Genomic DNA, 12,575 nt, shown 5'->3' on the forward strand with positions numbered 1-12,575 from the left:
ACATCATCCTTCCTGAAGGGTAAGTCTATACAGTAATGACCATTTTCAATGCTAATTGACTGATCCATTATCTCCATAAATCTTTGATCCTCTCTAGATATTTTGAAGTCATCATCTGAAGTTTTCTCACTGAAATCATGATTGTACTGAGCAACCAATAACTCTTCTAGCCTGGAAACAGAGATCCTATTTGCAGTGACTGATTGAAAGCCATTCTTCCGTCCATCATCTGCTTCCTTTACAAAACCGTTTATGACCCACCCCAATAGGGTCTTGACAGCATAGGGTCCTTGATCTTTACTATTGATGATTTCCCATGGTTCCAAGAGCTTTGGAGCATTTGTGCCAATTAACAATTCAACTTCAGCATCCAGTCTGGGAATCTTGACATCATCCAAATATGTCCATTTCTTTAGATCTTCTTGATTAACCACATTATTTTTACTTACAGGTATTGTCTCCTGAGTAAAGACTTCTGGCAAATCCATGAATTTATCCTCAGACAATCCCGATATCTCCAGTCCAGTGAGCACAGATGTATTTACCACATTTTCGTGTCCCATAGTTCGAAGCAATATGCACCTTTTTGTCCCAGTTATCTTCAGCTTCCGCATAAGCCCTTCAGTGCAAAAAGTGGCTGTACTCCCTGGATCCAAGAAAGCATACGTTGTTACTGTAAAGTCTCCAAGCTTAGACTTGACCTGAACTGGCACAATGGACAATGAACAATCTGATTCTCCGGCCCCAGTATGAGCATATGTCTGCAAAGTAACAAGAGCATTACTCACTTGTTTCTCCTCAAAGGTTTTACTCTTAGCTGAGATATGGAGTATAGTAGGATGTTTCTGACTACACACACAACAAGTCTGACGGCTTGTACAATCTTTGCTAAGATGTCCAGTTTTCAGACAGGCAAAGCAAATTCCATGATTCTTCAAAAATTCAATCTTTTGTCTGTGAGTCATTGTCTGAATCAGTGGGCATTTTTCCAAAACGTGATTTTCTTTGCATGCATAGCAGCAAGATGAATAACTATGCTGTGATGGATAGAATTTAGGCTGTAAACCTTCAACAGCATTGACAATAGCCACTGTAGCTGAACTTCGCCCTCTACCACTGTAAGGTACAGACTTAACTTTGTGGGACATGTGTGGTTGTAGATCTTTAATATCTCCAAAGAGAGGATCTGTTAAAATCTTAACCTGATGTTCAATGAAATCCACCATGTCTGTAAACTTGACCCTACAGCCATTTCGTTCTTGTAACTCACAAGCTTTGACTCTCCATTTCTCTCTGAGTCGATATGGCAGTTTTATCATGATGTTCTTAAGGTTTGATGAAACATTAATCTCATCCATATACTGCAAGTTTACCATCACATTGCAATACCCTCTCAGAAACAAAGCATATGCTTGCAAACCACTGATGTCATCAGGTTTAATAGAAGGCCAGTTCAAAGCCTTTTCCATGTAGGCTGCAGTGATTTTCAACTCGTGACCAAAATGTTCCGTCAACAAATTCTTGGCTTTTCTAAACCCTTGTTCTGCTGGCATATGCTGGCAGCTTCTGACCAGTTCTCTTGGTTGTCCTCTAGTGTACTGTTCTAGATAATACAAGCAATCCTGTACGTTTGTAGTCTTTCTTTCAATTCCATGTTCAAAAGCTTGGATAAAAGCAGCAAACTGTAATGGATCTCCATCGAAAATTGGAATTACTCGAGGAGGTAAAGAAGATGCCACATCCCCCCGATGAACAAGCTGAGCAGTTATGTTTGCTTGTTGCTGCATAATGTTGTACAACATATCTTGTCCATTATCAGTTTGAGAATGAGATTGTGAAGAATGAATTTGTGATTGAGAATAAGAGACTGGATTATTTTGAACAGCAGCTGTACAATCCTGTATGCTTGCAGCTTGTTGTGTGGTTGGACAATGCATTGCAACATGAGTAGAATTCCCAGGCAGCTCTACTTGTGAACTGTGATTCAATGAGCGTGAATTTTAACATTTTGAATCATTGGACGTTGCCTTTTTACTGCTTCCAACATCACTAGTTCTTAAAACTGACAATTTTGCATCGTTGGCTGCTATTTTTGCATTCATTATGAGTTGTTCTTTTTGTCTTTTGAGTCTTTCACTTTGAATGTGAAGTTTTTCTTCTTCCTCCTCCAAAGTATGTCTCTTCTCCATAGCAGCAGCATGTTGTAATAATGCAGCCTTTTCTGCCATAGCCTTTATCTGTGCAGAAGAAGTTGTACTTGAAGTAGTGGCTGAACTTTTTGATGCTTTGCTGTGATGGGATTTTTTTGTGGACACATTTGAAATACTATCATCAGGCCCTATTTCACTGCTTGTTGTAGATGAAGCATCACATAGTTTATCCACATTCAATGATTTTCCAGTATCAGACAACCATTCACTGATATCTTTGTAAAAACCCATATTTCCAGCCATTTTAGCATTGAACCATTTGTTTTGCTTGTCGAACTCATCCTGAGGTATTGGCATTTCTACAATTGAATTATGCAGTTCTTCAGCCTCTTTGCAATACTTTAAAAACCTCTTCATCTGCTTTTCCACATCTGATATAGTTTCACTTGTGATTTTGAGAGAAATTAGATCATTCACCTTTTGTTTGAATTTGTTTACTTGACTTAAGTTCTGTTTTCTAGTTTTTTGCAAGTTTTCAAAGAGCAGAGCAACCCCCTTTGCAGTCATTTTTCTCACTCTTTTTTGTGACTCATTTTCAACAGCACCATCAACAGCAAAATCATCATTTGCATCCTTTTCAGTAACAACCTTTCCAGCATCAACACCAGTAGCCATTTCAGAGTTCGATTTCTCCTTTCCATCCATGAACAACAACACAACCAGCACAAATCAGCAACACAACATGTCTCTATTTGATTCAAAACTTCAAATTCCATTGCATGAAGCTTTAAACATAGTAAACAGCACCCACCGGGCTTCCTTATGTTGTCCGTCCTGTGTCCACGTTGCAAACTTGAGCAAAGCGAGCGGGATCCTATGGAGTCAAATTAATGCCTTAAAGTTTTGCACAAAAATAAAGTTTTGCAAAACAAAAAAAAAGAATTGAGCAATAAAAAAATGTTTTGCAAACAAAAATAAAGAATTGCAAAGGAAAAATAAAGTATTGAGCAGAAAAAAATACGTTTTGCAAGCAAAAATAATAAATTGCAAAATAAAATAACGTAGTGCAAAAATAAAAATATAATCAATTACAAAAATCAATGACAGCTGTAATCCTATTTTATCTTTGCCACATATTTTTCATGCTCAAACCTACTAAATCATTTGCAACGCTCATTTTATTCTGCGTTTCAGTCAAGCGTGCGCTCACGATACCGGCTTTCGTTTGCGCTGCACTTTTCTGTACGGATCTCTTTATGGCACTGGTTTGACGTGGGGGTGGAGTCAAGAAACGGGGGCATGCCCCCGCAAAACACGTCATCGACAGGAGACGCAGATCGCAACAGAACCATAGACAGTAAAAGAAATGGACACAGCGACCCCATTGGAACTCAATTGAGACAAGTGAAGCCCATTTTTAGCGATTTTTAGCACTTCCGTTTCTGACGCGCAGACTCAAACTAAGCTTGATGACGTCCGCAACCTGTCTGACAGATGTAAATCTTCTAGTAGCTGTGCGTGCAAACTGCCATCGTTAATCTTGCAGAGACGGTGAGCTTGAGCGGGGAGTTCTTTGGCGTGAGTGAGCAGGAGTAAGAATTCTGATGAATTATTTTGTATAGTATTTTAAAATGTAACGCTAGTAAGCCATATTAAGTTAATGCATACTATTGCCTGCGAGCTTCTCCTCCTGTCTGTACGGTAATTTCTCTACTGTGCGACAGAGAGTCGAGTGGTTATGACGCAATCGTTAGCCTGTTTTTACAAAAACTGTTTCTACGGGGCCATAATGTAACATAGAAGGTAATGGAGCCCTTTATACATTGTCGTGTATCTTTAGAAATAAATAATGGACAAATGGAGTCTTTAAACGCCTCAGATGTAAAGTTATTCGCTGTCAAAGTGACGCCAAAATGAATGGGAGTCAATGGGGATGCTAACGCAAGTGAAGTTCTGCTACAAGATGGCGGCACGCGGCCGACTTCAACTTCCGGTCGACTTCCTTGGGCACTGAACAGAACAGATCAAGCATAGAGACAGAGCGCATTTATTATAATCTGAAAACCATGCCCACCGGGGGAAAAACAATCCAACCGGGGGAAAAATCAATCCAACCGTCTCCATTGACTTTGTAATGCATGATGCTGCCTCCTTGTCTTTTCTGACTCATTACAAAAAACAGAACAATGCCTAAAAGCTGCTGTGTGACAAGGTGTACAGCTAACAAGCTAAAAAACCCAGAAATAAGTTTTTATAAGCTGTCGACCCCAAAAAACGAATGTTTAAGGACACAAAAGTAGATACAGGCAGTGAGACAGGTCATATTACTATAAGAAATGCATTGGAGGGGGTCGTAATTGGCGACAACATATGCTAAACAAACCAACAAAAACAAGCCATTCATTATTTTTAACCATGTCAAAGAATTATTTCACCTGTCGCTGATTACGTTCCCCTCCAATGCATTTCGCGGGGGCGTGCCCCCGTTTCTTGACTCCACCCCCACGTCAAACCAGTGCCATAAAGAGATCCGTACAGAAAAGTGCAGAGCAAAGGAAAACCGGTATCGTGAGCGCACGCTTGACTGAAACGCAGAATAAAATGAGCGTTGCAAATGATTTAGTAGGTTTGAGCATGAAAAATATGTGGCAAAGATAAAATAGGATTACAGCTGTCATTGATTTTTGTAATTGATTATATTTTTATTTTTGCACTAGGCTACTTTATTTTATTTTGCAATTTATTATTTTTGTTTGCAAAACATTTTTTTATTGCTCAATTCTTTTTTGTGTTTTGCAAAACTTTATTTTTGTGCAAAACTTTAAGGCATTAATTTGACTCCATAGGATCCCTTTAATCCTCGTTCACGTTCACCTTCACCACCGCCACTCAGCAAACAAACGGGAACAACGTTTTTTTACTTTGTGACAGCAGCTCCAATAGCTGCTGATGGCTTGGATATCCAACGCATCCTTTACGCACACTCAAAGTTCTCTCTTAGTTGATCTTTTGATTACTTTATTAAATATAATGCAAATGGTTAAATTACACAATGATAATGATAAAGGACATCCAACGTGAGGCCTCCACTGCCCGTATGTGTGTGGTAAAAAAACTGCATGTGTTCCCCTCCACCAAGCCAATTTCCTCTATGTGTAAAACACCTGTTTAAAAACCCTCTGTGCCCACACTGCCCCCACCTGGTGACAGCCCGCAATACACGTACAACACTGGCTCCTACACGGGCATTAGAAAAAGTGCTTTTCACTACTCCCATAGCGTATGATTTCAGATTAAAATGTTTTTATTGAAAATTGGTGGAGCAACATGATACGTGTGGTAGTTTTTTAAAATCATATGGGGTAAAAGGCACATTGATACAAATACTTTAGATATAATAATGTTTTTAATAATGTCTAAGTTAATACCTGTCCAAAACAACCACTTTATCAAAGTTTGTACTATTTTCTGTTTATTTTGATAAATGAATCCATGTTCAATAAATACTGTCATGAAAATATGTCAAAGGGATAGTTCACCCAAAAATAAAAATTATCCTATGATTTACTCACCCTCATGGCATCCTAAGTGTATATGACTATCTTCTTTCAGATGAACACAATTGAAGATATATTTAAAAATATCCTTAGTCCTCCAAGGTTTATAGTGGTTGTGAATGGCTGCCCAGATTTTGAAGACAAAAAATTGCAACCATCCATAAAAAAATGAATCCATACATCTCCAGGGGGTTAATAAAGGCCTTCTGAAGCAAATCGATGCGTTTGTGTACAACAAATGTTTCCTTTGTAATTAAAAATAAGCAAAAATGTAAATTGCAAACAATATGACAAATGCTACAAGATACACATGAGATAAACTGCTTTATTTTTTTCTTCTACCGTAGGCCTATTTAACAGTAGCCTATTGCATTCAAGAAAGAAATTAAATAATCAAATGTAAAAAAAAAAAAAAAAAAAAAAAAACCTGCAATAGTCTACACTCTTAATTAACTATACATTGATTCTTAATAAATATATTAAAGTTATTCAGTCAAGCATTGGGTGATTTTTTTTTTCTATTTTCTTTTGTTGTTTGATTAACGTTAATCACACAGAATATTAGGCAGCTGGTCTGGCCCTTTAAGACCTGTACGGATCCAATACATTGAACCGCATTCGATTTCTTTCAGCTGTTTATGTTCATAGATGGAAGACATCAGATGTGGTCCAGTGTATTGAATCTGTACAGGTCTTGTTAGAGCTCTATTTTGACCTTTGACTTCCTGACCCTGTTCTTCTCTTTTTGGTTGAAGCATGACCTTAGTGAAAAATAAATATACCAAAATGTATTTGATATACTTTAATTTTATGCTAAGTATACTACAAATACCTTGCAATTGTACTTTTGGTATACTAAACTGATATACTTAAAGTCTGCAAAATTGGAACAACTAATTTTTGTACTAAATGCTGTTATCTGGAAATAGTGCTGAGGTCCAACTAAAGATATACTTCAGTATATTTAATTGTGCTAAAGTGGAACTATTGCAAGTATACTTTAGGTACACTTTAAATATCTTGCATTTAAAGACTTACTATCCTTACTAATAGTGATATTAAAACACATTTTAGGTTGGATATTAAGAAACGTGCATTGTGCAATAAAGAAATACTCCAAATAAAGTTTAATTATAATATTTATATCAGTAAGTCTCAGGCAATATGTAAGTAAATATGTTAATGGATTTGTAGTATACTTACATACTTGTAGTATATGAAAAAATGTATTTTAAATACATTTTGGTATAGGTTTTTTTCACTTGGGGAAACACAAATCAGTTCAATGAAATCACAGTTAAGCAGCAGGAACCACCAATACCAGACAAAACTTTGTTGGGATTAAATTCAAGAAAGTTTATTTTATTAATGTGTGAAGTTTGAGCTGCAGAAATTAATGCGTGTAAGTCCTGGTGTTTGTGTCAGGAAGGTGTTTGTCTGCAGACGTTCAGTGTGATTTTGTGGAGTAACACGTGTTTGTGAGAGAATCCTGGTCCTGATCCTCCCTGAGCATCAATGAAGCTGGAATGGTCCATTGATGAGAATGTTGTTGAAGTCTGAGACAAACCGCTGAAGCCCCTTTCTGTTCCTACAATCCTGAGGAGGATGATGATGATGATGATGATCAGGAACATTCCTACTCCACAAAATCACACTCAGCGCTCAGACGAGAGATCAGGATATAAGCTTCATATATTGAAACACTGTTAAACTGAATGATATTAAATTGAATTATTTATATATATATTATTTTCTAAGACACAACACTTACAACACAATGTGTTATAAAAGTAAAAGTGACATGAGGTGGCCAGGTATGGTAACTCATTCTCTGATTTTGTCCTCTGTGTTTAACCCATACAAGTTAGTGCACACACACTGCAATCCGTGGACAAAGCGACTTACAAATGAGAATAGTAGAATCAATCAAATCAACAGGAGTACAACAGTATGTAAGTGCTTTGTGAAGTCAGTTTCGTCAGTAAAGTGCTCGTAGCAAGGATTATTTTTTTATTTTTTTATTAAATACATAGATGGAAAAAGAATAGAAATTGAAAAAAAGAAGATTAAGATAAAAAGTAAGTGCTTTTATTACTGGGTCAAGTGTTGATGGAAAAAAAAGATACATCTTTAGCATTTTTTTGAAAATTGCTAAAGACTCAGCTGCTCGGATAGAGCGTGGCAGGTCATTCCACCAGCCAGGAACAGACCCGGAGAAGGTCCGTGAGAGTGATTTTTTTTTTGCCCCTTTGGGATCGCACCACAAGGCACTGTTCACTTGCAGAACGCAAGTTTCTGGAGGGCGCATAAGTCTGAAGTAGCGAGTTTAGGTATAGCGGAGTAGAGCCAGCGGTCGTTCTGTAGGCAAACATCAGAGCCTTGAATTGGATGCGAGCAGCTATTGGCAGCCAATGCAGACTGATGAAGAGAGGAGTGACATGCGCTCTCTTCGGTTCGTTAAAGACCAGTCTTGCTGCAGCATTCTGGATCATTTTTAGAGGCTTGACAGTGCATGATGGAAGGCCAGCCAAGAGAGTATTACAATAGTCCAGTCTGGATAGAACAAGAGCTTGAACAAGAATTTGTGTGGAATGCTCTGATAGGAAGGGAATCTTCCTGATGTTGTACAAGGCAAATCTGCAGGACCGGGCCGTTGTAGCAATATGATCTGTGAAGCTTACACAATCATCCATCACCACTCCAAGGTTCCTGGCTGTCCTGGAAGCAGTAATGGTTGACGACCCAAGTTGAATGGAAAGGTTATGATGAAGTGGTGGGTTGGCACCGACCACAAGCAGTTTTTTTTTTTTTTTTTTTTATCAGATTTGAACAGTTAAGTAGTTTATTCGAGCTTTCTTTGTGACAACAATAACAACAGAATAAATAAATGCATAAAACAGTAAAACAATAATCCTAAGAGTAATATCATTTATTCATATCAGAGAAGAACCAGTCAATAAAGGAGAAAAAGATCCACTCGGAGAACCTGGAGAAGAACCAGTCAATAAAGGAGGAAAAGACCCACTCGGAGAACCTGGAGAAGAACCAGTCAATAAAGGAGAAAAAGACCCAGGTCATGGTGGTCGAGGTTATCAGAACTTTGCTCCGAGTAAGTAATGTGCTCTAATATAAGCTTATGTAATTTCTCACTAAAATGTATCTTAATGTGAAGACCCACATCTTCACATTCTTATCAACTGTATGCACGAGCTCTCTATCTAGACATTGTGCATCCCTATAAGACTCATTTAATTAACTGATGTAACGTTCCGGTCCAAGGTTCTGTAAGGAAGTACTGTACAGCTGCATATACAATATTTTAGTCTGAGCTGCAGCACTGTCCCTACTTGAATTTCATTTGCTGGACACTTCGAACTTTCACTCAATGCATACAATATTAATATTTGGAATTTATATTATACGTTTTTAAATAATATTGTCAGTGATTATATTTTTTAGTAAGTATAACTTTTAAAATAATGGCAGATTTGCAATCCACAATAGTAATGTTTAATGTACTCTAAATTTACTGATGAAATAACTTGAAGTTATTATCAGGCACCATCACTCCATCCATGTCCTCACCCATAATGTAATCACCCATATAGTATTATTTGACATTGTATTCAGTGTTTTATTTAGTATATAATCAGTGCTGGGTAAGTTACGTCAAAAAATTTATTAATTACTAATTACATCATCAATGTTGTATATAAAATACTTTTCTAATTACTCTGTCTGAAAGGTAATTTAATTACTCAATAAGTAATTAAACTCATTACTAATTACTTCTTAAAATCCATATAAACCTTGACAGGATAGACAATATAAATAATTTAAATGTAAGTCAAACATGGAATAGTTTAATAGCCTTTTATAGCTTTTTAAAACATTTTAGCTTTAGTAAAACATAGGCTACTATAATACTTACATTTTTTAGTAACAAATAGGAATGTCACAATACCAAAAATCTAGTTGCCGATACTGGTACCACCAAAAGTGCTCAATACTTGATACCAAGGTAAAAATATTTAAAGATACAAATAAAACAATGCTATATTTTTTTCAGTTAGCTCTAAAAATACAACAGAAATTGAATAATCAAATATAAATAAATCTGCATAATCATAACTGTATAAATTAAATATAAATTAATCCTTATTAAAGCTTTTCTTTTGTTGTTTAATTATCATTTATTATACAGACCAATAGTAGACAGTAGCATGTTTTAAAGGCCGCTGTGTCACTAAAACCTAATGGACGGAGATAATATGATGTTACACATGCTGTTCACATTCACAAAACCAACGTGAATATACACCAATCCGGGCATTTTGACGTAACTGTGTGTGTTTTTTTTTTAACGTTTATGTGTAATAAACCACGGAAACCTGTGTGTGCGCTTTGGTTGAGAACGCACTGACTGAAGAAAACCATCTCAGAGAGTGCGTATGGAGTGAATTTTGTGCCATAATTAAACAAATCCAGCATTTTGCAAACAACCTCAATCTGCTTTGCAAAGGGAAATTTTCTAATAAAAATATTTCTCTTCCAAAACAGCAGATGGCAGTATGCTAGGGGATCAATTTAACGCTAGAGAGCAAACAAATCCTGGCAGCAGCAGGTCACAGCGCCACTTCAGGTGGCATGTGGTGGAGTTTTCTTTTTAAATAAAAGATTTGATTATGCATATTATATACCAGCAAGCAGATGCAACCAGAATATGAACCCACTAATGAAAAAATACAAAATATAATTGTATTTAGCCTTTTTATGTAATGTGTATTTTACCAGGAATATGTAACAACATTAAGTGTAACAGGGACATGAATTAAAAAAAAAAAAAAAAAACGGATACATGAAAAAACGTGTAATAATAATAATAATACACCTGTTTGCCTCATTATTTTAAAACGCCACCGCACACCACTGAGAACAGTATACAGTGGTGCTCAGAATTATTGGCACCCTTGGTAAATATAATCAAAGATGGCTGTAAAAATAAATCTGCATTGTTTATCCTTTTGACCTTTAATTCATAAACTTAGCAAAAATCTAACCTTTCATTGAAGAAAAAGAATTGAAAGTGGGGGGAAAATCACATTATGAAATAAATGTTTATATCCAAAACACGTTGGCCACAATTATTGGCACTCTTTTATTTAATAGTTTTTGCAACCTCCTTTTGCCAAGAAAACAGTTCTGATTCGTCTTATATAATGCCTGATAAGTTTGGAGAACACCTGGCAAGAGATCAGAGACCATTCCTTCATGCAGAATCTCTCCAGATCCTTCAGATTCCATCTTCATGTTGGTGCTTCTTCTCTTCAGTTCACTCCACTCATTTTCTTTAGGGTTCAGGTCAGGGGATTGTGATGGCCATGGCAGAAGCTTCATTTTGTGTTCAGAGACACAATTTTGTGTTGGTTTTAATGTTTGTTTTGGAGCATTGTCCTGATGGAAGATCCAATCATGGCCCATTATTAGATTTCTAGCAGAAGCGCTCAGGTTTTGATTTTTTATCTGTTGGTATTTGGTAGAATCCATGATGCCATGTATCTGAACAAGATGTCCAGGACCGCCAGCAGAAAAATAGGCCCACAACATTAAAGATCCAGCAGTATATTTAACTGTGGGCATGGGGTACTTTTTATCCATGTGTGCACCAAACCCATCTGGTGGGTTTGCTGCCAAAAAGCTCTTTTTTTAGTGTCATCTGACCACAGAAGCCGGTCCTGTTTGAAGTTCCAGTCATGTCTGACAACTGAATATACTGGAGATTGTTTCTGGATGAGAGCAGAGGATTTTTCTTGAAACCCTCCTGAACAACTTGTGGGGATGTAGGTGCTGTTTGATAATTTTTTCAGGCTTTCTGGGACTCGAGACTCAAATAATCTCTGCAATTCTCCAACTGTGATCCTTGGAGAGTCTTTGGCCACTCAAACTTTCCTCCTCACTGCGCATTAGGACGATTTAGACACACGTCCTCTTCTAGGCAGATTTGTAACATCTTTAGTTAATTGGAACTTCTTAATTATTGCCCTGATGGTGGAAATGGGGGTTTTTCTCATTGTGATGAATGATTGAGGGAATTTGGCCTTTGTGTTTCCTCATGTTTGTACTCCTGTGGAACAGGAAGTCATGGCTGGACAATTTCATGTTCATGATCACCCTGGTGTGCTAAAAAAATGTAAATATGAATGGGAATATACTTCAGAGATATTTTACTCATTCTAGGGGTGCCAATAATTATGGCCAACGTGTTTTGAAGAAAAACATTTATTTCATAATGTGATTTCCCCCCACTTTCAATTCTTTTCCTTCAATGAAAGGTTAGATTTTTACTCATTTTATGAATTAAAGATCAAAGGATAAACAATGCAGATTTATTTTTACAGCCATCTTTGATCATATTTACCAAGGGTGCCAATAATTCTGAGCACCACTGTAGTTTTTTTACCAAGCAAATGGCAGAAACAGAGACAAACTCCTAGCAAGACCATGGAAGAGGAAATCCATGGCATCTAGAAATGCCACCGGAAGTGGCTTTGAGGTTATGTAAGTTTTGGCAGGTTGTTTTACATTCATTTAATGCACGTAAATTAATAAAGTGATACAGTGAATTATCATCATTTGTGTAAAATCCAGAGTTTGTGCATCCACTGATTCTAATGGAAATATGAAGAAGCCTACGTGGATGATGTAAAAATACAGAGCCCTGCATGACATGCAGAAAATGTAGTCTAGAACAGTGGTTCCCAACCTTTTTTTACGCCAAGGCCCCCCTCCTTTCCGAATCAATACTGCACTCCCCACCCCCCACCTTTTTTTAATTCACAAAAACATTTGTATTGTAGTGTTAATAATT

The sequence above is a fragment of the Megalobrama amblycephala genome, linkage group LG4 (assembly GCF_018812025.1).
Source record: "Megalobrama amblycephala isolate DHTTF-2021 linkage group LG4, ASM1881202v1, whole genome shotgun sequence".
Taxonomy (NCBI): Eukaryota; Metazoa; Chordata; class Actinopteri; order Cypriniformes; family Xenocyprididae; genus Megalobrama; species Megalobrama amblycephala.